The 14348-nt window shown below is 32.7% G+C and overlaps 2 long non-coding RNA genes across 2 annotated transcripts; both read right to left on the bottom strand.

The window, feature by feature from the left end:
* Positions 1-4277: 4277 nt before the first annotated feature.
* LOC121224189 (uncharacterized) lies at positions 4278-4920 on the bottom strand. The gene is made up of 3 exons (XR_005921769.1): positions 4842-4920; positions 4640-4752; positions 4278-4522 (listed from the first exon to the last, which is right to left on the bottom strand). It is a non-coding gene; the product is annotated as an uncharacterized lncRNA (long non-coding RNA).
* Positions 4921-4942: 22 nt separating this feature from the next.
* Positions 4943-6593, bottom strand: LOC121224188 (uncharacterized). Its single transcript, XR_005921768.1, has 3 exons — positions 6219-6593; positions 5124-5224; positions 4943-5015 (listed from the first exon to the last, which is right to left on the bottom strand). It is a non-coding gene; the product is annotated as an uncharacterized lncRNA (long non-coding RNA).
* Positions 6594-14348: the final 7755 nt, after the last annotated feature.

Genomic DNA, 14348 nt, shown 5'->3' with positions numbered 1-14348 from the left:
GCTACCTTTAAAGTATTTTTTTAAATTTAAAGAGAAGTTCCGTTTGGATTAAAGAAAAGAGAAATTCCGTTTGGGTTAAATAAAAAGAGATCGTTTTTGTTTGAAAGCACTAAAGAAAAAGTATTTGGTTGAAAATTTTAAAAATAATTTTTAGAAACAAAAATGAAACGTGAAAATAAAAAAACAATAAAATGTTATTTTTATAATAGGATATGGACACGTACATAAGTTAATATAAACTTTTTGATTTATAACTTTTTTATAAGTAAATATATTATAACACTTTCTATGATACGTAAATTACTTTTTATAATATATTTTTTTGTCATAATTTTAGAATTTTTTAAGATTTAAATAATAATATTTTTTTATATAAATTTTGTCACAATTATCCCAAACACACATTGACAAATAAGCAATTATGAAAGCTGTTTTCTTAAGTTTTGTCAGGAGTCGTGTTAATTGTTGCTGATGCTGAAAAGATGCTTCTAAAGCAACTCCTGGTTTTAGCTGGGTTGGGCCGATGTTCACGGTCCATTTATTTTGTTTATGGACTTTTTAGTTTGTATTCGGTTGTGGTTTTTTCTCTTTAATATAATAAAATTCAGCCGTTTAATCCCAAAAAGTAATATATAAGTGTTTGGAAAGTCATACGGTAATTAGATTTGGATGTAATTAATCGTGTAATTATTACAATTAAATTTTTTAATTACACTCAACTCAGTGAGACCCACTAATTACAATAATTACCTGAACATATTACATGTATACTTACAAGCAGTTACACTTAAATCAATTACTAAATAATTTTCTAAACATTAAAAATATTTTATAAAATTAATAAATTGAAAATAAGGATTTTAACCTTAACTTTAATTAGTGAATAGGCCTGTTTCAAGTCAATATAAATTCAAAAATATTTTCTCAACAAATTTTAAACATCAAAATTTTTATCCTAGTTCCTATCTATAAAAGTGTAAAAAAAAATTATTTCTCATAAATTAATTTTTAAATAAATATAAAAATATTTTTAAAAATCAAAGCCTTTAAGCAACTTTTAAAGTCTCTAAAAAGCAAGTGCATGATACTATGGCCATTTGAAAAGCTAGTGCACGACATGGTTAGAACCATGACATTTAGCATATAGAGGATTCATCCATGGTATTACTTGAGTTAACTAAAAATTTTGGGTTTAAATCAAGGGTTTTTTACAAAAATAATATAAAAAATAAAAAATTATCAAAATGTTATAATTTTTTTTTATTTACCAAAATATATATAATTTTTTTATTTACTAAAATATATAAAAAAAACAAAAAAAACAGAAAAAAATAAAAAACAGAAAAAAAACCTGGACTGATTTGACAACTCCCTGGGTGGAGGGAACCCTGTTGGCGGCACCAAACAAGGGTTCCCTGTTGGCGGCACCACTCGTGTTATAAACACGAATTCTGTCAAGCTGAAACAAGAAAAATCAGAAGAAAAAGAAAAGAAAGAAGAGGTGCTGCGAAAAAAAAGAGAAAAAGAGAGAAAGAGAAGAGAAAAACCAGGTATTTTTTTAAAAATAAATGCCCTAACCGAAACTTTCATGTTGGACAGTCGTCCGGATCGGGTCGTAATTGACCTAATATTGTAAAATTTTCATGTGTAATGATAAAAAACTATACAAATGATTATGATTACATTGTACCCAAATTAAGTTATAAAATAGTATATGGCGTTTGGAATTATTAATATTATATCGAAAATGGAGGCATATAACCTTAAATTAAGCTTTAATATAATGCAACTTTAAAATAATTAAATTGGTAAAAAGAAATTGAACAATAACCACAATAACTGAAACTAGAATAATTAAATTAGAATAATTAAATTGATACAAAAAAGTACAAACGTGTTAATGTACAAACATGTGCCATACACCCCTAAAATTAATGGTTCGATGGTGTAGTTCCATTTTGACGAATTTGACTGGATTTGTCGAAACTGGAAACTTGTAGAAAATTTTTACTATCCTTCTCCCACAACGTCTTAAAATTTTTGCATTAATCATCGCCTTCATTTCATCAAACGAGACATTTCTATTAAATCTCATTGCTATTTGTTGCTGACATTCAAATACACATCCAACACTTATTGTCAAGATGACTCCGTCGAAATAAACGCATACAAAAAACTTAGCATCCATCTTCAATATTTAATCTGTCAAAAAATAAACAAAATCTCGTAAAACATCTCGCACGGATAATAAATAACTTAAATAAAAAAAATTAATGTTTCAATATTCAATTTTGTACATGAAAACCATTTAACCACTAATCCTAATAACTAACACAATAATAATATTAATAATTTTATATACAAAATAATACTAACTAAAATTATTAATAACTAACTATAAAAATAATACTAATTTTTTACTAACAATAATACTAAGTAACATCTTAATAATAATAATAATAATAATAATACTATAAAATTTTTATTTTTTTGTAATATTTTGATAATAAAAACCTAACTAAAACTATTAATTTGAGTTTTATTGATTTTAATCTTAATAACTAAACTAAAACAAAAAAATACAAATTATACAAAACAATAATAATAACATAATCAATTATTTTTAAAAAAATACCTGATTTTTCTCTTCTCTTTCTCTCTTTTTCTCTTTTTTTCCACAGCACCTCTTCTTTCTTTTCTTTTTCTTCTGATTTTTCTTGTTTCAGCTGGACAGAGTTCGTGTTTATAACACGAGTGGTGCCGCCAACAGGAAACCCTTGTTTGGTGCCGCCAACAGGGTTCCCTTGTTTGGTGCCGCCAACAGTGTTCCCTTCACTCAGGGAGTTGTTAAATCAGTCCAGATTTTTTTTCTATTTTTTTTGTTTTTTTATATATTTTGGTAAATAAAAAATTATATATATTTTGGTAAATAAAAAAAAAAGTTATAACATTTTGGTAATTTTTAATTTTTTATATTATTTTTGTAAAAACCCTTAAATCAATTTATGTTCTTTAATATCTACGTGTTATCGTTTTTTAATGGTTAGAATTCCGACACTTAAAATTAGGGGTGTGCATAATTCGGGTAAAACCGAAAAAATTCGGTTAACCGACCGAATTCGGTTAATCGGTCGGTTAACCGAATTTTTTCGGTCGGGGGTCGGTTAATTTTTTTATGATTTTTCGGTTAACGGTTAATTCGGTTCGAAACCGGTCGGTTAACCGAAAATTTTCGGTTAACCGAAAAAATTAATAAATAAAATTATCCAACCCAACCCAAACTCAATTACCCAACCCAATAAAACTAAAACTAAGGGCACGTTTGGTTCGCTGTATTGGATTAGAGGTGTAATGGATTAGAGGTGTATTGGAATAGAGGTGTAATAGCAAATCAACTGTTTGGTTGAATGTAATGGAATAGAGGCGTAATAGTAATCTTGTGTTTGGTTGAATGGAATAGAGGTGTAATAGCATAATGGAAAAAACTAAAATGACTAGAATACCCTTAGCATAAATTTGTTTTGGTAAATGATTATTGTTATTGTTATTTAAATTTTAATAAGATTATTAATATCAATAATAAATAATTTAATCATATTTAAACATAATTATTATTAAATATATTATAATTAAAATATATAATTTAATAAAATTCTTAATAATCAATATTCTTATATGAATTTACTCAAATCATAATATATGATACTATAAAATATAAATTAACATAATTATTATTAAATATATTATAATTAAAATATATAATTTAATAAAATTCTTAATAATCAATATTCTTATATGAATTTACTCAAATCATAATATATGATACTATAATTTACTCAAATTCTTATATGAATTTAATAAAAGATCATTTGAAATAATTAATATTAAAATTAACATGTAACTGTTTGTTACTCATTCTTTGTTTCTTATTCTTTTTGTTTTGATCATGTATCAATCATTTAAACCAAATGCTTGGTTGTATTGGACAGTGTTTTATTACTTTATAAATGCATGATTTTATATACACAAATACATATGTATAGGAAAATTATCTGAATGAATGGTTAATATTTATTATCAGCAAAACTTAGTATATACACACATAAATTAAGGCAAGATAATTAACTCGATATCTAGCTTGAGCAGCTCGAGTTTGTCTAAACAATACATCAAAACTTTTTATTTTGAAGCTTATAAACTTAAACAGCTTAAGTGTCTTATTTTTCATTATGCTATAAAGGGAATATAAATAAATACCAGAATTTTGATACGAAAAATTGCAGCAAGCAAAGCAATATCCTGCTATTAAACTCACTATAAAATATGTAATATAGCAAACAAAGATCTCTCAACTGATCTTTAATCTTTTTAATCATTTGTAAATAAAAGAAAAAATTACAAAAAGAACAACCTGCAGAATGTTTGATGACAAAAACTAACAAAAATCCATGATTCAATATCAAATTCAAGATGCATTCTCCTTTTTCAGCTTAGCAAGTTCTTGCTTGATGACTCCAGACCTCTGCAAAACCGTATTACAGCTCGTCAAGCTTCGATTGAAGTTTTGAGGAAGTGCTTTCAAGAAAAGAACTCTGGTATAAAACGGGTAGACACAATAGGGGGTGTATTGGAAACTGACCTTGATCTTAGCCAACATAAGCTTGAACCTATCAAAGTCGTTGAGAGATGCTCTTCTCTTCTGGACAATCAACTTTCTACCCCACTAGCTACTTTCCCATTTGTTCTTAACATCTGTAAGTTAACATAAGAGTGATAAGAAAGAAAACATATCTTCAAGAAACAACATTACAAATGCTGGTGAAAGCTGTCGTCGTCCTTACCAGCCTTCTCCATAGCTTCGAACCTTGGCATCCTCATCCTTATGAACAACTTATGAAAATTGTTGTAAATGCCATAGCATTTATGAGTTCCTTATGAACAAATTTACAACAAGTATTACTCTTATGACCAAGAATTGGAAACCACTCTCAGTTAATCTTGGAGCTTCTTTATCTCTGTAGAAATAGACATAAATACATCATGACACCAATCGTGAGATATAGAACCCTCAATATCTATTGCATAAAAGAAATGAAGCTAAAGTTCATGGCATGATATAACACCTCTGACGCAAAAGACCACGCTGAAAAATTCTCATCATGGAAGAGCTGAAGCTCGTTGATTTTTCAGCTTGTCCTGAACTTATAAGTTGCAGCAAGAAACACTGCTTAACAAAGCTGAAGTAAGAAGCAGCTCAAACATAAAAACTAAACAGTTGAGCAAATTCAAAACTAATTGCATAATTCCGCATCACATACACTACCATTAAGAACATAAATTATGCCAATGACAGTTCTAACTTTTTCCCTATAAACATACTCATGCATATACAGTATCTCACAAAGGTTCTCTAAAAAATATTTATTGGATGGGCAAAAGCGGATAATAAGTTCTAATCCTTCCGATTAAATTTAGAAAACTTAGCAAAGAAAAAGCCTTTTGACTGATATTTATTTGACCAAGGGCAATCAATACCATTAAACCATTTATGTCTAATATATTGCAATGTAAGAAAATCTATACCCCAGCATGAAAGGCTGCATAAAATTTAAATATTTGATAAGTGAATGGCCAGTAAGACCAAATTTGAGAGGTATGTCCCCAGAACAGAAGGTGAAAAAAGAGAGAAAAAACTGACAAAACATAAGGTAACCTATTAATCGTATTGCAAGGCAACCTGGAAAACCAATGGTATGAGATGAATGAAGAAACAAAACAGAAAATACCATATGGTTTGTACTCACTCTCAAATTTGATTAGAACAGCCATTATCCACCAGTGATATCTTGAACTAAAGTAGCTCAGAAGACTACCAAACGAAGATGACAATGACAATAGAAACAAAGAATATAAAGGTAATAAAAGACATTCATGCTCGACACATTGTAACGCTGGAAAACCAAATACAGCACAAAGAAGCACTAATCAGGAAATGGAATCGCATTCCCCCTTTTTTAGAAAAGAAAAATGAATAAGATTCCTTAAACTCGTTTACAGTACAGAAACAAATTGAAGAAACAGATCTTCAACCCACAAGCATTATATTTTCTTAAAAGCACAAAAATAATTTTCCATTCTTCTTTAACAGAATCATTTCTGCAATTCCAAACATTACAACCACAAATTTATATCACATGCACAAAATCATTAAATTGTACCTGGTGCAACATTTTTATACTTGCTGCTCCACATGTATACATTAGAAATGTTCGACAACCTCCACATATGAGTTGAGCCATTTCCATCCCTGCATGCTTATTTACAAACTTGGTGATCAAGCCATAATAATTTGATTCAACTTATTTACATATCGAAACACAAGGAATATTACTGACCACCCCATGTTTAATTTTTCTTTCACTTAAATTTTCTTATTTCTCTAATAAATTCTAGATAACAACACCATAATTAGCATTAACAGATGGTTTCGAACTATCTATCAACAAAGGAAACCGACATGAAAAAGGAAAAAGAAGATTCATCAATTGAATGCCGAAATAAGAGAACTTCCCAACCAAATAAAAAGAAAAGAAAAATACCTGCGTGAGTGATTTGGTGTTAGAAAATTGATAGAGGTGAGAGAAGAAGAGAGTCGTGGTGAGGCTCTCACAATTGCAACAATCCTTCCAGTCGTTGCATAATTACTGTCCAAATCAAATACCCAGAATCAATACTTTATCACTCTATCCTTAACATTAACAAAATATAAACAGATAAAAGAGTACTGAAAAAGAGAGAAAGAGGTGAAAGTAGCCATAGATTTGAGCGAAACAAAACAGCAGCCTTGAGAAGAGAAGATATGCGACGGACAAAGCTAAGAAAAATTGGAAATAAAAGATGAAGAACGGAAGAAGTAGAAGGAGGAAAGTTACCTGGATGAAGAAGGAGAAGAAGATGAAGAACGCAATAAGGAGAATGAGGAAAAAATAAAAATTACCTTAAATATCTAGGTCTCCTCTGCAATCAATGGAAAAAAAGGGAAACGTAGAGATGGTTGGAAAGAAAGTTACAGAAGCAGAAGATGAAGCTGAGGGCAAAAATTGAAAAAGAAAATCAAAACAGAGACGTAATAGCTAATCTTTGTTTTTGGAAGGGATTAGAAATCGGCGCTGAAGCAGAGAAAATGCCGAATCCGTCCGCAACGTAATAAGCCTGTATTACGGCAATACAGCGAACCAAACGCTGTATTCAGTGGGGCCACCGATTCGGGGTGTAATGGATTAGCCATTACACCCAACCAAACAAACCCTAAAGTTTACCCAATTACCCAATCCAATAAAACTAAAACTAAAAGACAACCCAATTTACTAAAGTCTAAAACTCAATTTACTTTAATAATTTATAAATTTTTTAAATTTTAAAATAAAAAATAAAAAAAATTCGGGTATTTTTTGGTAATTCGGTTAATTCGGTTAATTCGGTTAATTCGGGTAATTCAGGTAATTCGGGTAATTCGGGTAATTTTTAACCAAAAATAAAAAATACATAATTTTCGGTTAATTCGGTTAACCGACCTTATTAACCGAAAAAATTTCGGTTCGGTTAAATTTTTTTAAAAAAAATCGGTTCGGTTAACGGTTAAAATTTTTGGAAGGTCGGTTAATTCGGTTATAGTAATTTCGGGTCGGTTAACCGAATAAACACCCCTACTTAAAATGCTTCAAGAGATGCCTTACACTCTTTTTATGGAATAAAATTTTTAAATCAACGACATTCAAATAAAATAGTACTTTTATGTTATCAATATAATATGCTCTAATAAATATAAAAATGTAATTACATATTTTAAATAAAATATATTAATTACTTATTATTTAGTGCGATTCAAAGTTAATGGTATATATTAATTAAAATATATTTTATTTATTTATTAAAAAATTATAATTTTTAAAAAATATTATAATTGGAAAAGTAAAAATAATATAATATGTATTTTTAAATTTTTAAGATTTTGATAGTTTATATTATAATTAATTTTTAATTTAATGAAGAATAAAATAAAATAGATATAAATATTTACTTTTAATTTAACGTGGAAGATTGAAGATGATATTTAATTATATATTTGTTACGGAAAATAGAAAGTTTGGTTCTACGGCTAACAAACGAATCAATCAGTCACCAGTTCCAACCTTTTGGATCCATCCAACACCACCTTCCATGTGTGAAACATCAACCATCCCCATTCATCTCATATATAGACTTATTTTAGTTAGAAATATAAAGAACAAAAAGAAAAAAAAGTGTTATACACTAACCGCCATGGATCGTCCAGAGCAAAATAGAACCGCTGCCAGACAGCCACCTCAAAATGGCGATTTTTTTCCAATCATCATGATTGCATTTGCTTTCCTCTTTATCGCCTCCATAGTAAACCTCTTTTCTCTCTCCGCATTCTGTAATATACACTCTTATATCTCACTAATGCTCTTGATTGCTTCTTGCTTCTCCGCGCTTTCTTCATTCTTTATCTTTATTATTATTATTACTGCTCTTCCATTTGTTTCAATAAGTTCGAATGTTTTTCGTTTGGGTGATGATTTGAATTCTTTTGTTTGTATGTCAAGCAACTCTTATTGGATTGAACTTATTTCTGATTAGCATTCAGAAATCTTGAAATTGAAAGTCGTTTAACGTAAATTTATAATATCCCTCGTATCACTTCACATTTTTAAGCTATTTTATCTTCGGCATTGAATTGTTTTCAAAACCCCGCGCAAATTGGCCTAGATCTTTAATTATTGCTCCTTTTTTTTACACTCCTCAAAAACATGGTTGCTTAACATTCTCTTCTTCAAAGTTGGTGAGAATTGACTCGAATTTGTTTGATTTATTTTTGAGAATCAGTATAAGTTTATATGGAAGTCAGCAAGTTCCTTAGGCTCTTCAGCTGGAGCATTCTTGCCTCTAAGATTTTAGAAACCTCAAAATGAACGTGCAAAAACCACTTTAGCACTGAAATCATGAGGGGGTACTAATGATATTTTTCGGGTAATGATTCCGTCATCTTCGAATACTAGAAATACCTTATCCATTTTGCATCAAGTCCCAGAAGGTCATGTTGGTGTGTATTGGAGGGGTGGAGCTCTTCTAAAGACGATACCAGAGCCAGGTCAGACTAAAGTCTTCTATTTTTTTTTATTCATAATAGCTCTTATTGGTCTGTCTTATTCGGATTTTGGTGTGGGTGCTGGTTACTTTTATGTTTCATTTTTTTTTATTGTTTAATGTATTTGAAAATTACTTGGCGGATTATATCCCTACATTCATATTTATATAAAAATGTGTCAGACATAACTGTTTCAAAATAAATAAGTTAGAGTGACATAGCTTCAGCCTCCTTAGAATTTACTATCTTCAGGATTCCATTTGAAGATGCCTCTGATAACCCAGTATGAGCCTGTTCTAGTTACACTTCAAACAGATCTGGTAACTTTCTTTCCCCCAAATTGTGAACACTGTGCATCATTTGGCCTTCATTATAATGTCCTATTTCATTTTATTTTCATTTAAAAAAATTAGGTGAGGGATATTCCATGTGGTACTAAAGGGGGTATGATGATCAACTTTGAGAAGATAGAGGCAAGGCTTAAACTACTCTGAATTCGTATTGTAATTGGAGTTCAAGGTGACCTTTGTTTCCCTCGTTGATACTTGAATTACATCTGTTTTAAGGTTGTCAATCGGCTACGAAAACAACATGCATATGAAACTATTGTTGTTCCAATAGGGTCGGAAGCGTGTAAATTATTGTACTAAAAAATCACACAAAGTTCAATTCCCAGGGAAGAGAGGTGGATCACATGGATCTCTTAAATACCAAGTCTTTCCTTAAACAGAATATCCCTTCTATAGTAATTTAATAGCACAATTAAATACTACTATTATACCCTCAAATATTGAAAGAAAAATAGGACAAGAAAGAACACAAGAGTTTTAACGAGGTTCGGTAAATTATACCTACGTCCTCGGGCACTAACACCAGATGATAACTTTACTATCTTCAAAGTATTATAAACAAATAGAATTCCTTAAGAATTCTCAAATGGGAGAAAAAGAAAACTAAGAGAGAAAGATTGGTTGGGATGAATTGAAATGAGAAATGAGAAGGCCTATTTATAGTTGAGGTTTAAGGACCAAACAATAAATAGCCCATTATCTCAAGGATCAAAAAAAATTATCCCATGCCACTTTTTCAAAGTCAACTTTAGGGTGCTAAACTTGCACCACTTTGTATTGTTTGCCATTAATGTTGTCTCCCATTAATGTTAACAATCTCCACCTTGAAGATTTGATTAGGATAATCACATCTTCACACACTTCCTTCAACTCCCCAAATTCGATAAAGCTATCTTTTGTAGTGCCTACAAATGCACTCTCGAGCGCCATACACCTGAAGGTGCTCAAATTCTCAGGATGTTAATCAAGTTCAAACAATGATTAAACTTGATTGTTGTTACCACCTTGGTCATCATATCTGCGGGATTATCTGCTGTCGGAATCTTCTGAAGTAGAATTTTTCCTTTTTCAAAGACTTCCCGCACAAAGTGATATCTTACGTCGATATGCTTGGTTCTTGAATGATAGACTTGATTTTTCGCTAAATGAATAGCGCTCTGACTGTCACAATATAAACTTATGTGACTTTGAACAACTCCTAAGTCTTTCAACAATCCATTAAGCCAAATAGCCTCCTTAACAGCTTCTGTAACTGCCATATATTCTGCCTCTGTAGTAGACACAGCTACTGTAGACTGCAAGGTAGACTTCCAACTCACTGGGGCTTTCGCAAGAGTAAACAGATACCCTGTAGTTGAACGACGTTTATCTAAATCACCATCAAAGTCGGAATCAACATATCCAACTACAAACTGACCAAGTGCTTCATCCTGTTCAAAAATTAAACCAACATCTACGGTTTTTCGAAGATACCGTAGAATCCATTTCACAGCTTGCCAATGTCCTTTTCCAAGATCATGCATATACCTGCTCACAACTCCAACAGCTTGTGAAATGTCAGGCCTCGTACACACCATCGCATACATCAAACTCCCAACTGCATTAGCATATGGGACTTTCGCCATATATTCTCTTTCATCTTCAGTCTTCGGAGATAATTGAGCACTAAGTTTCAAATGAGAAGCAAGTGGGGTACTTACATGTTTTGTGTTTTCATTTACACCAAAACATTGTAATACCTTTTTTAGATATTGCTTCTGATTTAAACAGAGCTTGCCTCTCGGTCTATCTCTACTTATCTCCATGCCGAGAATCTTCTTGGCCTCACCTAGATCTTTCATCTCGAACTCTTGATTCAACTGAGCCTTCAGCTTATCTATCTCATTTTGGCTCTTCGAAGCGATTAACATATCATCAACATACAAGAGTAGATAAATGAAAGATCCGTCATGCAGCTTCTGCAAATATACACAATTGTCATATTTGCTTCTTGTGTACTTCTGCCTTCTCATAAAGCTATCAAATCGCTTGTACCACTACCTCGGGGATTGCTTCAATCCATATAGCGATTTGTTCAGCTTACAAACCTAATTTCTACCACCAGCATCTGTGTATCCTTCGGGCTGAGTCATATAGATCTCCTCTTCTAACTCACCATGCAAGAAAGCCGTCTTAACATCAAGTTGAGCTAGCTCCAAATTCAACTGTGCTACCAAGGCTAACAAAATTCTAATGGTGGAATGCTTCACAACAGGGGAAAATACATCATTGTAGTCAATTCCCTCCTTCTGAGCGTAGCCTTTAGCTACCAATCTTGCCTTGTAGCGAATATCCTTCTTGCTAGGAGATCCATCTTTCTTTGCGAATACCCACTTGTATCCGATTGCCCTTTTACCTTTCGGTAATTGCGCCAACTCCCAAGTATTGTTCTTCCGGAGAGACTGCATTTCTTCATCCATGACGCTTTTCCATTTATCACTTTCTAAGCTTTGCATTGCTTCTTGATAAGTGATAGGAATATCATCAACAACGGGAAGGGCGTAGGCCACCATATCAGTAAATCGAGCAGGTTTACGAATTTCTCTCCGTGGCCTTGCAACTGCAACTGGTTCTGGTGTACTTAGTGGTTCTTGGGTCAGAACCTTTTCAACCTCTAATTCCTCCATTGTGGCTGGAGAATTAGACTTATTAACTGGGCAAATCCCCATCTGCTCAAACTCCACCTGTTTTGGAGTACACTCCACCTGCTGTGGAGTATTGCTCATCTGAATATCTTTATCTGCTACCTTTTTCAATGTGGTAGATTCATCAAAGGTAACATCTCTGCTATAGATCATTTTCTTTGTGCTTAAGCACCAAAGTCAAAATCCCTTCACTCCAAAAGTGATTCCCATAAAGAGAGCTTTCTTTGCCCTCGGATCTAACTTTGACTCCTTCACATGGTAATATGCAGTGGTTCCAAACACATGTAAGGAATCATAATCTGTAGCCGGTTTTCCAGACCATACCTCCATAGGAGTTTTTCTTTCTAATGCAGATGATGGCAAACGATTAACAAGATGGCCAGCGTATGTCACAGCCTCAGCCCAAAATTGCTTGCCCAACCCAGCATTGGACAACATACATCGAACTTTCTCCAGCAATGTTTGATTCATACGCTCGGCCAATCCATTCTGCTGTGGTGTATCCCTAACTGTGAAGTGTCGAACAATACCATACTCTTGGCACACATCGAAGAACGGATCACTTTTATATTCCCCTCCATTGTCCGTCCTAAGCCGCTTGATTTTCTTGCCAGTCTGGTTTTCGATCATAGTTTTCCATTTAAGAAAAACTTTAAGCACTTCATCCTTAGTTCTCATGGTATACACCCAAACTCTTCTGGAAAAGTCATCAACAAAAGTAACAAAGTAGTGTTTTCCTCCCAATGAAGGTGTCTTGGAAGGCCCCCACACATCTGAGTGAACATATTCCAAAATACCTTTTGTATTATGGATAGCAGTACCGAATTTCACTCTTTTTTGCTTTCCCAGAACACAATGCTCGCAAAATTTTAATTTGCAAGCCTTTGCACCTTTCAACAATCCTTGCTTTGCCAGAATTTGCAAGGATTTTTCGCTGGCATGTCCCAACTTCATATGCCACAACTGTATTGAGTCTAATTCTTTGTTGCCGGAAGCTGCAGTGACTGCTCCAATAACTGTACTACCTTGGTAGTAATACAAGTTATTTTTCCTGATGCCCTTCAATATCACAAGTGCGCCAGATGTCACTTTCAAAATCACATCTCTCATAGTAACAACTGAACCATTGGATTCTAGGGCTCCCAATGAGATGAGATTTTTCTTCAAACTGGGCACGTACCGAACATTAGTCAGAACTCTGGTTGATCCATCTTTATTCTTTAATTGGATTGAACCTATCCCAACAGTTTTACAGGCATTGTCATTGCCCATATAAACAACTCCTCCATTTAGTTCTACTAAATCAGAGAACCACTCCCGGTTAGGGGACATATGATAGGTACAACCCGAATCCAATATCCACTCATCTGAATGGAACGACGATGATGATGCAACCAGTGATAGTTCAGAGTCACTGGTATCATGCTTTGCAACACAAGCATCTACAGCAGCTTTTCCCTTATTCTTCAGCTTTGGACAATTTTTCTTCCAGTGGCCTTTCTCATGACAAAAAGCACATTCATCTTTCCCGAGTCTGAACTTTGACTTTGATCTCCCCTTTTGAGTTTTCTTCCGAGTGTATGAACGACCTCGGACTACTAAAGCTTCTGTATCTCTGATTGAGTTTTTCTGTTTGTCATTCTTTCTCTGTTCATAACTGTATAAGGCTGCACAGACTTCGTTCAGAGATATATCACTCCTGCCATGAAGTAGAGTAGTTTCTAGGAACTCAAACTCCTCAGGAAGTGACCCCAACAGCATCAAAGCCAAATCTTCATCTTTGAACGTCTCATCCATATTCAGCAAATCAGTAACTAACTGATTAAATTTGGTGATGTGATCATTCATTGTGGTACTTGGGACGTATGTGAAGCGAAACAGTCTTTTCTTCAAGTGGAGCTTATTTTGACTGTTTTTCTTCAAAAAATTTTCTTCAAGTGCCACCCACAACTTATTTGCAGAAGTCTCCTTTGAAAAAGCATACCTCTGCTCTCGAGAAAGGCATGATCGAATTGTGCCACATGCCAACCGATTGATCGCCTTCCAATCTTTCTCCTGTACATCATCTGATTTCTCTTCATCAATGGCAATGTCTAGACCCTGCTGAAAAAGGGCATCTAGAACCTCACTTTGCCACATACCAAA

This window comes from Gossypium hirsutum, chromosome D12 (assembly GCF_007990345.1).
Source record: "Gossypium hirsutum isolate 1008001.06 chromosome D12, Gossypium_hirsutum_v2.1, whole genome shotgun sequence".
Lineage (NCBI taxonomy): Eukaryota > Viridiplantae > Streptophyta > Magnoliopsida > Malvales > Malvaceae > Gossypium > Gossypium hirsutum.
Note: the sequence above shows the minus strand (reverse complement) of the source record. Positions and strands in the feature narration are given on the sequence as shown.